Below are 13,759 nucleotides of genomic sequence, written 5' to 3'. Positions count from 1 at the left end.
TTGTTTTTTGCTAGTAGAAGCAAATAATTGAAGTAACTGACAGCCACTTCCATACTCAACAAGATAATCCATGTATTCCTACGCTAAGAACTGAATGCACAGATACAGACAGCTGATGCCATGCTGTTGTCCTGTAAGAGACCTGTGCTCAGAAAGTGACCATTTTATGGATGCCATCATCTCATTCCCGAATTGATGTAAGATATTAGGGATATAAATCAATATCATCACATGAACAACTGTTAATTCAAGCGTAAACTGTCTCAGTCTTTCCAAACCTTATGAGGAAAAGTTGGAGAGGATATTTTTATTTTTTTTTTGTTTTGTCTAAATGTGATTTTTGTCTAAATGTCAACAATCAGAATAACTAAGTCTATTTTAAAACATAGCACATAAGATGTCAAATGGTAAAAGTTAACAACTAAGAATTTATCAGCAAGTGATTCCCACCTTAAAAGTGCTCATAAGTCTGAATTTTGACAATCACCCTGGTATTCATTATTATTTAAGTTCCTGGTGTGAATATAATATCTTCAGAGAGGTCCTACCAAATATCCTTCGATATATGTACACAAGTTTTGTTTTAGTTGTCATTAAACTTGTTAATTATGTTTCTATAATTAAAGAAGATTGAAGAGGATAGACATCTTTCGTATTTATATATTGTTCTTCATCCCCCAAATCACAACTTTTTATGATATTCTGGATTTAAATAATTATTTTAAATAACTTGTCTTAAATGTCTCTCTATAGGATATCTCAAAACATAATGTAAATTTTTCATTCTGAAAATAGTATATTTATTATAAGAACATTGTTTTGTGTTTTATAAATTGAAAGGGGAAAAAAACCATATCGTTGGTAGAAGTGCAGTATGGTAATGTGGACAAGGATGCCTCTGCCAGTCCATTCTGAGGCATCCCTTTCCCCTGAGGTACCAGCGTTAAGATGGATATTGTATGAAATAGAGTTTATTTAGGGTATGGGAGGAAGTTGAGGAAGCAGAGACAGAGAGAGGGGGAGAGACAGAGAGACAGAGAGGAGAGAATGAGAGAGATTGAGAAAGAAAGAGCAAAAGAGCGAGAGAGAGCAAGAGAGTGCGAGAGAGCGAGTGAGAGACAGAGAGAGAGAGAGAGAGAGAGAGAGAGAGAGAGAGAGAGAGAGAGACTAGGAAAATGTAGAGAAAGTAGGATAGAAAGTGGTGAGAAGGAGAAGAGCTCGACATGTTTGCAGCAGAGAACTACCTGGTCTGGCCTCAGTGAACTAATAAGTGGATATTAGCCTAAAAGCTTGGAATATCTAAGAAAAAAATCAGAGAACATATAAATCCCAAGAAGAAGTAGACCAAAATGTGGATGCTTCATTCTTTCTTAGAAGGGAGAAGAAAATACAGAGACAAAGAGTGGAGCAGGGCCTGAAGTAAAGATCATCAAGAGACTGCCCTAACTGGGGATCCATCCCATATGCAGTCACTATTTCTGATTCTAAGAAATGCTTGCTGACAGGAGCCAGGCATGGGTGTCTCCCGAGAGGCTCTGACAGAGCCTCTTGATGCAGATGAGGATGGTTGTTGCTAACTAATGAACTGAACAAGGGGACCCCAATGGAGGAGTTAGAGGAAAGACTAAAGGAGCTGAAGGGGTTTGCAACACTGTAGGAAGAACAACAGTATCAACCAACCAAATTCCACCAGAGCACCCAGGGATTAAACAACCAAGCATTGAGTACACATGGAGGGACCCATAACTCCAGTCATATTTGTTCTAGAGGATGGCATTGTCAAGAATCAGTGGGAGGAAAAGCCCATGGTTCTGAAGGCTCATTTCCCTAGTATAGGGGAATGCCAGGACTTTGAGGTTGGAGTGGGTGGGCCGAATGGGAGCATCCTCATAGAAGCAGGGTGAGGAGATATTGGAGAGAGGGAAAAGGGCTAACACTTGAAATGTGAATATATAATATATCCAAGAAAATATTTAAAGAAACCTTAAAATAAAGAAAGAAGATGCACCCAAACTTTGAGAAACGAGAACTCAGGGAATTGGGAAATTTAGTGGGGTGGGATGGGGATGTGAGGACACCATATTGGAGACGCGGGAGGTGCTATGCAATGAAGAATGATCAAGGACAGATGGGGAGGATAATATCGCCTGGACTGTAAAAAAAATTAAAATTAAAAAATAAAAAATAAAACCAACAACACTAACAAAAACAACAATAATAGATATAATAATAATAATAATAATAATAATAATAATAATAATAATACCAGAAGAGAGTGAGGAGCGGACAGACAGCATCTTTATAAATAGTCAGGTATGCCTGGCTGTTGTCAGGTCACTATGGGAGAGACTAGAAGGAATGCTAACAGTGTAATGTTGTAAATGATGTTAAATATTACTCACATCCTCATACAAAAAGATACAGGTTAAGCTGTTCCTTATTTATTCAAAATCAAATGATTGTTACTTCTTTTTTCCTTTGAATGGTCAATACTCATGTTTTCTTCAAAGAAAGTAAACATATATAAGAAGATGGGTATGTTCATTACATTTACATACAATGGATCAATTCATTCTGTAAACATATTGATAAGGTTTAATTTCAATAGGAAGCATCATCAATGCTTTGATTAATAAATGCCCTGTATGTTGATATAGTTGAATGCTTAATAATCAGAGAGTGGAACTTTTTGATAGGATTGAATGATGAGGTGTGCTAGAAGTAGACTTTTTTCAAAAGCCAAGAGGAGGCCTAGAGTCTCTTCCTGCCTGCTGCCTGCAGATTCAGAGGAAGTACTCTGACTATTTCTGCACTACGATGTCTACCTTCATGCCACCATACTCCTATTATTGAAGGGAAGATCTTCTAGTTTGGCTCAGCTCATGGCAGTAGGAGGACCTGCCAGTGTTTATCCACATGAGAGCACCTCTGTAATCAGGGAGTAGGGTAGGTTATAAAAATTCCATGATAGTAACATTTCTTATATCTAAGCCCTTATTTGTCAAATAAGACACTGCATCCACTAATAGCAATACCATGTAGGAAAAAATAAGGTAACATTCACATTCAAACATTAATATTGCAAGCTGTCCTATTTTAATATGGCTCAAAAGTCTAAATTTCTGTGAAGCTAAAAAAAAGTTTTGGTTGTGAAACTAGCCCTTAACGGCTGAGCCGGAATCTTAAAAAGTACTGAAAGGGGCTTGAGGCCCCATATGAACAACAATGCCAACCAACCAGAGCTTCCAGGGACTAAGCCACTACCCAAAGACTATACATGAACTGACCCTGGGCTCCAACCTCATAGGTAGCATGAATAGCCTAGTAAGAGCACCAGTGGAAGGGGAAGCCCTGGGTCCTGCTAAGACTGAACCCCCAGTGAATATGATTGTTGGGGGGAGGGTGGTAATGGGGGGAGGATGAGGAGGGAAACACCCATAGAGAAAGGGAGGGGGAGGGGTTAGGGGGATGTTGGTCAGGAAACCAGGAAGGGGAATAACAATCGAAATGTAAATAAGAAATACTCAAGTTAATAAAGATGAAAAAACAAAAAAACAAAACAAGTTTCTGTAGAGAACATAAAAAAAAGTTTCATACTTCTCATGTAATAATAGTATCAGTACTATGATATTGAATAAAAATTCACATTCATCTCAAATTAAGGAGCTTGGGGGTACATTTTAAACTTAAACCATAACAGTGTAAGTGTTCAGCCCAGGCTGGTCTCAAAAACTCATGATTTTAATCTCTCTGCCTTCTTCAGCAAATCCTAATGGCATGTGTCATCATAATGTCTCCATCATATTACTTCTGTCAGGTCTCAGGATACATTGTAAACTAGAAGGTTGAGAGTATATGAGCCAGGGGTGAGCCAACCGAGAATAAAACCAATCTTTTATTTTAGTTCATATATTTTTAATTTACATTTCAAATGTTATCTCTTTTTCCGGGTTTCCCATCCAACCCCACACCCATCCTCTCCCACTCTCCCTGCTTCTATGAGGGTGTCCTCCCCCACCCCTTCTTGCCTCCCTGCCTTGACATTCCCCTACACAGGAGTATCAAGTCTTGGCAGGACCAAGAACTTCTCCTCCCACTGATTTTCAACATGGCATCATGTCCTCTGCTAAGTGTGGAGCCATGGGTCTGCCCAAGTGAAACTAGATCTTCTGAAGAGCACTAATGATATGTGGATAATAACTCACTTGACTCTGGTAGTATGCACGAGGCCTGCTTATGTCTGCAGCAAATAACGCCCTAGAGCTGAGAGGAAGAATGTACACTCTTTCTAATCCAGAGGCCACCTGCAAATGAAAAATTAAGTTTCTGCAAGACAGTCTCCACAGGAAAAGAAACAACTATTAATTCCATTACCCAGGCCCAACAGTAGCTAAGCAATACAGAAGAAACTCAAAGAACCTTGGAAAGTTCATTGTCCTATAATGTGACAGGACTAATTTGGGTGAGTGTTGGTTTGTCTTCTTTTGTTCTTTTTGTTTTTCATCGCACAATATATATTGTTATTCAGAGTTTTCTCTATAGGATGCTGAGATGAGTGAATGTATGCGTCTTTCAATCTATGTTTGTTTTTTTTGTACTATTATTTGCCTCATTTTCTTCTGTTTGTTTTGTCCTGTTGCCACTTTATTCACATTATTTTATTTGCTTTTATTTTTTTCCATTTTTATTAACTTGGGTATATCTTATTTACATTTTGATTGTTATTCCCTTTCTCGGTTTCCATTCCAACATCCCCCTAACCCCTTCCCCTCCACTTCTATAAGGGCTTCCCCTCCCCATCCTTCCCCAATTACCGCCATCCCCCCAACAATCACGTTCACTGGAAGTTCAGTCTTGGCAGGACCAAGGGTTTCCCTTTCCACTGGTACTCTTACGAGGCTATTCATTGCTATTTATGCAGTTGGAGCCCACGGTCAGTTCATGTATAGTCTTTGGATAATGGCTTGCTCCTGGAAGCTCTGGTTGGTTGGCACTGTTGTTCATATGAGGTCTCAAGTCCCTTCAAGCTCTTTCAGTCCTTTCTCTGATTCCTTCAACGGGGTCCCGTTCTCAGTTCACTGGTTTGCTGCTGGCATTCGCCTCTGTATTTGCCATATTCTGGCTGTGTCTCTCAGGAAAGATCTACATGTGGTTCCTGTCAGCCTGCACTTCTTTGCTTCATCCATCTTATCTAGTTTGGTGGCTGTATATGTATGGGCCACATGTGGGGCAGGCTATGAATGGGTGTTCCTTCTGCCTCTGTTCTAAATGTTGCCTCCCTATTCCCTCCCAAGGGAATTCTTGTTCCCTATTTAAAGAAGGAGTGAAGCATACACATTTTGGCCATCCTTTTGAGTTTCATTTGTTCTGTGCATCTAGGGTAATTCAAGCATTTAGGCTAATATCCACTTATCAATGAGTATATATCATGTGTGTTTTTCTGTGATTGGGTTACCTCACTCAGGATGATATTTTCCAGTTCCATCCATTTGCCTATGAATTTCATCAAGTCATTGTTTTTGAAAGCTAAGTAATATTCCATTGTGTAGATGAACCACATTGTCTGTATCCATTCCTTTGTTGAAGGGCATCTGGGCTCTTTCCAGCTTCTGGCTATTATAAATAAGACTGCTATGAACATAGTGGAGCACGTGTCTTTGTTATATGTTGGGGCATCTTTTGGGTATATGCCCAAGAGAGGTACAGCTGGGTCCTCAGGCAGTTCAATGTCCAATTTTCTGAGGAACCTCAAGACTGATTTCCAGAATGGTTGTACCAGTCTGCAATCCCACCAACAATGGAGGAGTGTTCCTCTTTCTCCGCATCCTCACCAGCATCTGCTGTCACCTGAGTTTTTGATCTTAGCCATTCTCACTGGTGTGAGGTGAAATCTCAGGGTTGTTTTGATTTGCATTTCCCTTATGACTAAAGATGCTGAACATTTCTTTAGGTGTTTCTCAGCTGTTCGGCATTCCTCAGCTGTGAATTCTTTATTTAGCTCTGAACCCCATTTTTTAATCGGGTTATTTTTCTCCCTGCAGTCTAACTTCTTGAGTTCTTTGTATATTTTGGATATAAGCCCTCTATCAGTTGCAAGATTTGTAACTATCTTTTCCCAATCTGTTGATTGATTGCCGTTTTGTCCTAGCAATACTGTCCTTTGCCTTACAGAAGCTTTGCAGTTTTATCAAATCCCATTTGTCAATTCTTGATCTTAGAGCATAAGCCATTGGTGTTTTCTTTTCAGTAAATTTTCTCCAGTGCCCATGTGTTCCAGATGCTTCCCCAAATTTTCTTCTATTAGTTTGAGCGTGTCTGGTTTGATGTTGAGGTCCTTGATCCACTTGGACTTTGTACAGGATGATAAGCATTGATCGATCTGCATTCTTCTACATACTGACCTATAGTTGAACCAGAAACATTTGGTGAAAATGCTATCTTTTTCCGATTGGATGGTTTTGGCTCCTTTGTCAAAATCAAGTGACCATAGGTGTGTGAGTTCATTTCTGGGTCTTCAATTCTGTTCCACTGCTCTATCTGTCTGTCTTTGAACCAATGCCATGCAGTTTTTATCACTATTGCTCTGTAATATTGCTTGAGTTCAGGGATAGTGATTCCCCTAGAAGTCCTTTTATTGTTGAGGATAGTTTTAGCTATCCTGGGTTTTTTGTTATTCCAGATGAATTTGGAAAGTGTTCTATCTAACTCTCTGAAGAATTGGGTTGGTATTTTGATGGGGATTGCATTGAATCTGTAAATTGCTTTTGGTAAAATAGCCATTTTTACTATATTAATCCTGGCAATCAATGCTTTTATTTTATGCTAAATTTTACTTTATTCACTATACTAGTAAATCTACTATCCTCCATCTCCCAATAAATGGCAGAAAGTATGTGGATTTTGATGTCATCACAGGTGGATAGAAACTGGAAAGGACTAGGAAGGAAAAATCATAATCAAAATATATCAAATACCTATTTCCATTAAGAAAAATTTAGGCCAGCATAAAGTATTTTTATATAATAACAAATTGTACATATTTTCTTAACTAGTTTTCAAATAGTGTATTTACTAAACTTATCTATATGTCTATAAACTGCCTATAATGTCTATAATGGGCTAAACATTTTTAGATATTCAGCTGTAGTACTTGAAATAAAATGTCAGCTCTTAAGTCTATCAACAACTGCTAATTAATTAATAGGTAGTATTACAAGAGATCATTAGTAAAAAATTTAATTTTACAATGAAAACAATGTAGTTCATATTGATAAACCATGCTAATAGTAATTTAGCTGATAAATGTTTTAAGGCACAGTATAAAAATGCTAGGCTTGTTATTTTGTTTCTCTCATGTTATGAGCTGTTAATATCTTTGAAGCAAGTTGAATTCATTGGCATATATTAGCAGAAAAGTTAAGGTTCACACATTTGGGGAAATTATCGCAGTTAGGATAATTTAGCCAAAGTTCAACTCTAAGCCTTAATTAATCTTTAATACAAAATAAATGCTTATCTGTGGTTTTAGTGCCTGTAAACCTAACAGTCAGAATATTAGGTTTCATTAGTCTCCCGGTTTGTCCCAAATATAGTCATAAGGAAGTTGCCTAAGAAACAAGACTTTCTACTCAAATTCTTTACAAGTGATTTATATATATTTATTCATTAGTTTGTGAAGAGAAATAAAATCATTTGTCATGATAATTAGTTCATAATAATCATTAAATATACCACATTTTAAAAGTTTAATGAGTTTTATGAGTAGCTATACAAACACAATATTTTAAAAATCTCTAAGAATTAACTGGATTATTTTCCAAATGCATTATAGTCTGCAACTGGAATATTTCCCAAAAATCTATATGTAGAATACTTGGACTACATATAGGCAGAATCTAGGTTTTTGTGGTCTAGTAAGAAGCTGTCGTCATGGGCCCAAACAGGCCCTTCTTTTTTCTCTAGCTTTCTCAACTTCATGGTGATGATGTGACTGGTCTTGCTTACCATGTATCACTGCTAGGATGTGCTCACATAACAAGAGCAAAAATCAACAGGAAAATTTAATTTAAACTGGAGCTTTTAAATACAGGAGTGCAATAAGGACTCCATTGCAAGTATTGTCCACAGTGACAAAAAGCTATACCAAAATCTTCAATCTTTTCTTTAGAAAACACATAACAGAGGTAAAAGGAAATTAACATTTGATAACATCTCAATTGTGAGATGAATGAAGTTTTTGTACTTTTCCCCAATTTTTCATATTATCCCCAATCTTTTTCTTGTTGTTGTTATTAATAATTCAATTTAGAAGAAAAAGTGTGATATTTTCAGTGAAACGGCCATAATTTTTCCATAAGGCAGACAATATACTGCTAAAAAGAAAAATATATTATCAATATTAAAGACATATATAATGTCCATATTTGCTGAAAAGCTCAGATAAATTGGTGTGGTTCTGATCACTTTAATTGGACTGTTTTAGTCATCCTATGTCCAAAACCATATGTCCAATTTGCTCTCTTTAGCCTCATACATATTCCACACTTAATGAGAAGGCAGACACAACAGTTTACTGTTTCCAGATTACCCAGGTTGGAACCTGTAATACTTAGGAATAAAGCAGACTACTGAGCCAAAATATTGACAGATTCCAAACTATGAATGTGAATGACATAATCAAGTCTCCCCTTCAGGAGTCACTTGAACTGTACCTGTCTCTGCTCCAGAACTCAGATTTTTCATGTGTAAGAAAAAAGTCGACTAGAGCAACCATCTTGCCTCGATGGGCTGTGATTAGCATCTTATATATTTGTTATATTTCTAAAAATATGTTTGCAATAATATGTATCAAATGCCTTTAAAAACATAAAACATAGCCATTTAATAGTATACACAATTTTCGTATTACATCCAATTATTTTCTAATTTCTTCCTCTGTCTTTATGCATTAATTTTTAACCTACTCCTATTAATTTATTAATTTACCAAATGTAAAAGGCAAGTGTTTAAGACAAATTTTATGGAAAAGTCATAAAAAAATGAATAATTTTTTCTTTCCATATATTTGTAACTCTATGGAAGAAATAAAAATAACAAATATATTTACATATATTGGATTATATTAGAAATAATATATTATTTTTATAATGGTATCATACTGAGTTATACAATTATTACCTAATAGTAGCTATTTCCTGTGCACCACACACAGTCCTGAGGGTAATATTATTAAATCGTCACAATAAACCTGGCCCAGGTTATTATGGTATTCTTCATTTTTATGGTCAAGAAAAGTAAGGAATAAAATAGGAGGCTGAAAGTGCTCACAGTTACATTTCAAGTAAAGACCTAAACCCAGAGAATATGGCATACAACCTCTGCTTTTTACCACTATGCTATGAATGTAAAAAATAGAAATGGTGAATGTACATATTGGACAGAAATGCCATGGCTACTTGATATCCATGGGAGGCCTGCCATTTTCTGAAGAGAATGGAGGAGGAATGAGCAGGAATGAGTGTGAAGAGAGAGGAAAATGAAACTGCTGTGGAGATGCAAAATAAATAGACAGATGGATGATTTATAGATGGATGATAGATGAGATAGATAGATAGATGATAGATAGAGACAGAAAGACGCAAAAATAAATCAGAACTAAATCAGATCAGATGGTAATTTTCTTCACATGTTCAAGGAGAGCCTTCCTAAGAGAAAAGGCAAATAGTCACAGAAATACTTAAGGAGCAACATGGAGTAGTCCTCGGAGAGAAAGTCCTGATCTCAGTCAGAGATCAAAATAACCACTATGTGGCCAGAGGGAGAACAAATTTGTGTGGACCAGACACTGCCACACTTTCAGTCTGTATATTTAATATGTGCAGAATATAACCTCAAGGCACTCTAAGCGAAGAAATGACATGTTTGTTTGAAAATATTGTGTGCAATACATTTCAAAATATAGTAACAATATTCAAGGTGGAAAAAATGAACCCATTAAGATTTGAAAAAATGATCTGAAGTTTATTCAGTAAAAAATGGTAAGATATGTTCAGCATAAGTTTCTATATGCATACTGTTTATGTTAATATTGACAAAATAACATAGGTGAGCATAGAGGCAAAAATCAGCCTGGCTTTGATGATTGACCTTGGCACACACAAACATTGGGAGACAGGGTCAGTCTTCAACCTACAGCTGTACAATTGCAATATCCTTATTATACCTATACTCTGTAAGATAAGATTCATAAACTATTGAGAATGCTCTCTTCTAGCAAAAGAAATTAAGTCAGTTAAATAAAAAAATCAAAATTAGATCGTTAATAAAACTTCAACTTAACTTTAAGAACTGTCATTGAGCTTTGGTATTGATAAAGCTGTAGGAATATTTCAAATAATTTGTTTTCTGGGTCTAATATTTCAATAAACATGTGGCATCCTGTAATTTGTCTTATTATTGTATAATTCAAGTTGGTCTAAAATGAGATTTGTTATATCCTTCCCTCAACCACTTATTCCAAATCTCCTAATGTATGGTCATTGGTGACAAATATTTAAGGTGTCTACCTTGAGCTATACATTTTTATAATTGTTCCATTTATCCAACAATAAAGAGTAAAATAATAGTACAAAGGAGCAAACCTGTGACATTTCACTTGGGAAAGTGCAGCTATCAACTCACTGCAATGATCAAAGAGCAGCAAGAAACAACGTAAGTGAAATGGGTGATCTTGTCTCATAATTTGAGCAGATGCAGACAGGGATGGGTAAAGTGAGGAGATACTGCCAGAATGTGGCTGGTTTCAGTGCATCCCAAGTCAGGAAACAGGGAGAGGAAGGCTAGTATTCAGCTCACTTTCTTTCTTTGGACAGTGGAATGGTGTCAGTCATTGTTACTGGTGTCTTTAGACCTTAGTTAACCCACTGTATAAAGCGCTTCATAACTCCTTCATACATTCCGTCTCCAAGGTGATAATATCTATCCCATGAAGCTGACACTCAGCATGTTCCATCAGCGTTGTTTTCTCTGCTTTTTGTAGATAAAGACATTTACCGAATCTAGAAATAGAGTCTGTAATGAACAGGTGTTTTTTTTTCACTTTATAAATATGAATACTGAGTGTGCCGATGTTAAATGTATGGCATAGTCTTTGCACGTTGTAGTATGGGTTTTTCTTCATTGCTCTTACTGATGCAACTGCTGCTATCACCTTCATCTCTCCCCTTTAGTTAGCTTGATGAGAGGGCAGCCCAGCTCAAACGCTGCAGCTGAGCGTTTGAAGAGAGACAAGCACTTAATGTGTACAGACATACTTACAAACTTTAAATGGTGTCACAGAATAAAAAGTGAAATGATTTCTTTGACTATATGTGACTGGCAAGCTCTATACCCATTAATTTCCTGCTTTTTGTGTAATTTTGAAAAATTGTATGTTGTTTGCCTTTCCTCCTCCTATTTTCTGTTGCAGTAAAAAAGTTACTTCACTATTTCTTTAGAAATAAATAAGAATTCATCTTATAAAGCATTGTAAGAGACAATATTTATGCTCTTCTATGTGATTAAAAAATATTAAGAATATGATTCTCATTTTGCCATGGGTGAATGAGCCAATGCTTGAAAAACCCATAGGTTTCTCACTCATTAACCCAATCTTTTCTTTCTGCACACATTCTCCCTTCCTTGTTCTTTCTTTTTAATTCTACACTACTTTAACTCTAACAATCATAACAAATATGCAGAGGACCTAAGGCATACCTCTGCATGCTCTACAACTTCTGTTTAGGTTTCTCTTGGGCCAATGAGTCCTGCATAGAATCTATAGACCTTGTTATCCAGATATCCTTGACTCTTCTGGCTCCTATACTTCTTCCTGCCCTACTTCTGATGGCCTACCTCCAAGGGGAAAAACCAGAGGGAGTTCTCCAATTTGTGCTCATTCTCTGTCTAAGCTTGGGCTAGGAGTCTCTGAATCTGCTCCTATCAGCTGCCAGAGGAAGCATTTCTCATGATGATTGGGCTAGAGAGCAATCTATGAGGACAGCAGAATCTCATTAGAAATCACTTTATTGATTTTTCTGTATTTTTTTTACTTTTTCTGTTAAGATATAATCACTTTATGTATGTATCAGTTATAACCTGATATTCTTTTTCTTCTATCCTTTTAATATTGGATTTTTATTTACATTTCAAATATTATTCCCTTTCCCGGGTTCCCAGACATAAGCCCCTTATCCCATACCCCTCCCTCTTCTTCTATGAGAGTGTTCCCCTTCCCCAACCACCCTCCTTCCAGCCCTGGCATTCGCCTACACTGGAGAGCGGTCGAGCCTTGGCAGGACCTCTCATTGGTGCCCAACAAGGCCATCCTCTGCTACATATTCAGCCAGAGCCATGGGTCAGTCCATGTATAGTCTTTGGGTAGTAGTTTAGTTCCTGGGAGCTCTAGTGGGTTGGTATTGTTCTTATGGGGTTGCAAGTCCCTACAGCTCCTTCAATCTTTTTTCTAACTCCTCCATTGGGGACCATGCTCTCAGTTCAACGGTTTGCTGATAGCATTTGCCTCTGTTTTCGACATGCTCTGGCTGAGCCTCTCAATAAACAGCTGTGCTGTATCAGGGTTATTACCATGAAATTCTTGGCCTCATCAATATTGTCTAGGTTTGGATATATATATATATATATATATATATATATATATATATATATATATATATATATATATATATATATATATATATATATATGGGCTGGATCCCCACTGGGGTCAGGCTCTGAATAGTCATTCCTTTGGTCTCTGCTCCAAACTTTGTCTCCATACTCCTATGAATATTTTGTTCCCCTTTTTAAGAAGGACTGGAGCATGCAAACTTTGGTCATCCACCTTCTTGAAATTCATGTGGTCTGTGTACTGCATCTTGGGTAATTTGAGCTTTTGGGCTAATATCTACTTCTCAGTGAGTGCGTAACAGGATGACATTTTTTTGTTCCATCCATTTACCTATGAATTTCATGAAGTCATTGTTTTTTAATAGTTGAGTAGTACTCCGTTGTGTAGATGTACCACATTTTCTGTTCTCATTTCTCTGTTGAAAGGCATCTTGGTTCTTTCGAGCTATTATAAATAAGGCTGCTATGAACATAGTGGAGCATGTTTGAGTATATGTCCAGGAGTGGTATAGTGGGTCCTCGGATAGTATTCTATCCAATTTTCAGAGGAATCTCCAGATTGATTTCCAGAGTGGTTGTACCAGCTTGCAATCCCACCAACAATGGAAGTTTTCTTCTTTCTCCACATCCTTGACAGTATCTGCTGTCACCTGAGTGTTTTAACTTAATCATTCTGACTGGTGTGAGGAGGAATCTCAGAGTTGTTTTGATTTGCATTTCCCTGATGACTAAGGATGTTGAGCATTTCTTTAGGTATTTCTCAGCCATTCTATACTCCTCAACTGAGAATTCTTTGTTTATTTCTGTATCCCATTTTAATAAGGCTATTTGGCTCTCTCGATTGTAATTTCTTCGGTTCTTTGTATGTATTGGATATTAGCCCTCTATCAGATGTAGGATTGGTAAAGATCATTTCCTACTCTGTTGGATGCCGTTTGGCCAAATAACAATGTCCTTTGCCTTACAGAAGCTTTGCAATTTTATGAGGTCATATTTTTCAATTCTTCACTTTCTAAGCCATTGGTGCTTTGTCCAGAAAAGTTTCCCCAGTGCTCATGTGATCGAGACTCTTCCCTACTTTTTTTTCTATTAG

The sequence above is a fragment of the Rattus norvegicus genome, chromosome 14, assembly GCF_021556685.1.
Source record: "Rattus norvegicus strain SHRSP/BbbUtx chromosome 14, alternate assembly SHRSP_T2T, whole genome shotgun sequence".
NCBI classification, from domain to species: Eukaryota; Metazoa; Chordata; class Mammalia; order Rodentia; family Muridae; genus Rattus; species Rattus norvegicus.
The sequence above is the reverse complement of the archived record's forward strand: the minus strand, read 5'-3'. Positions refer to the sequence as shown.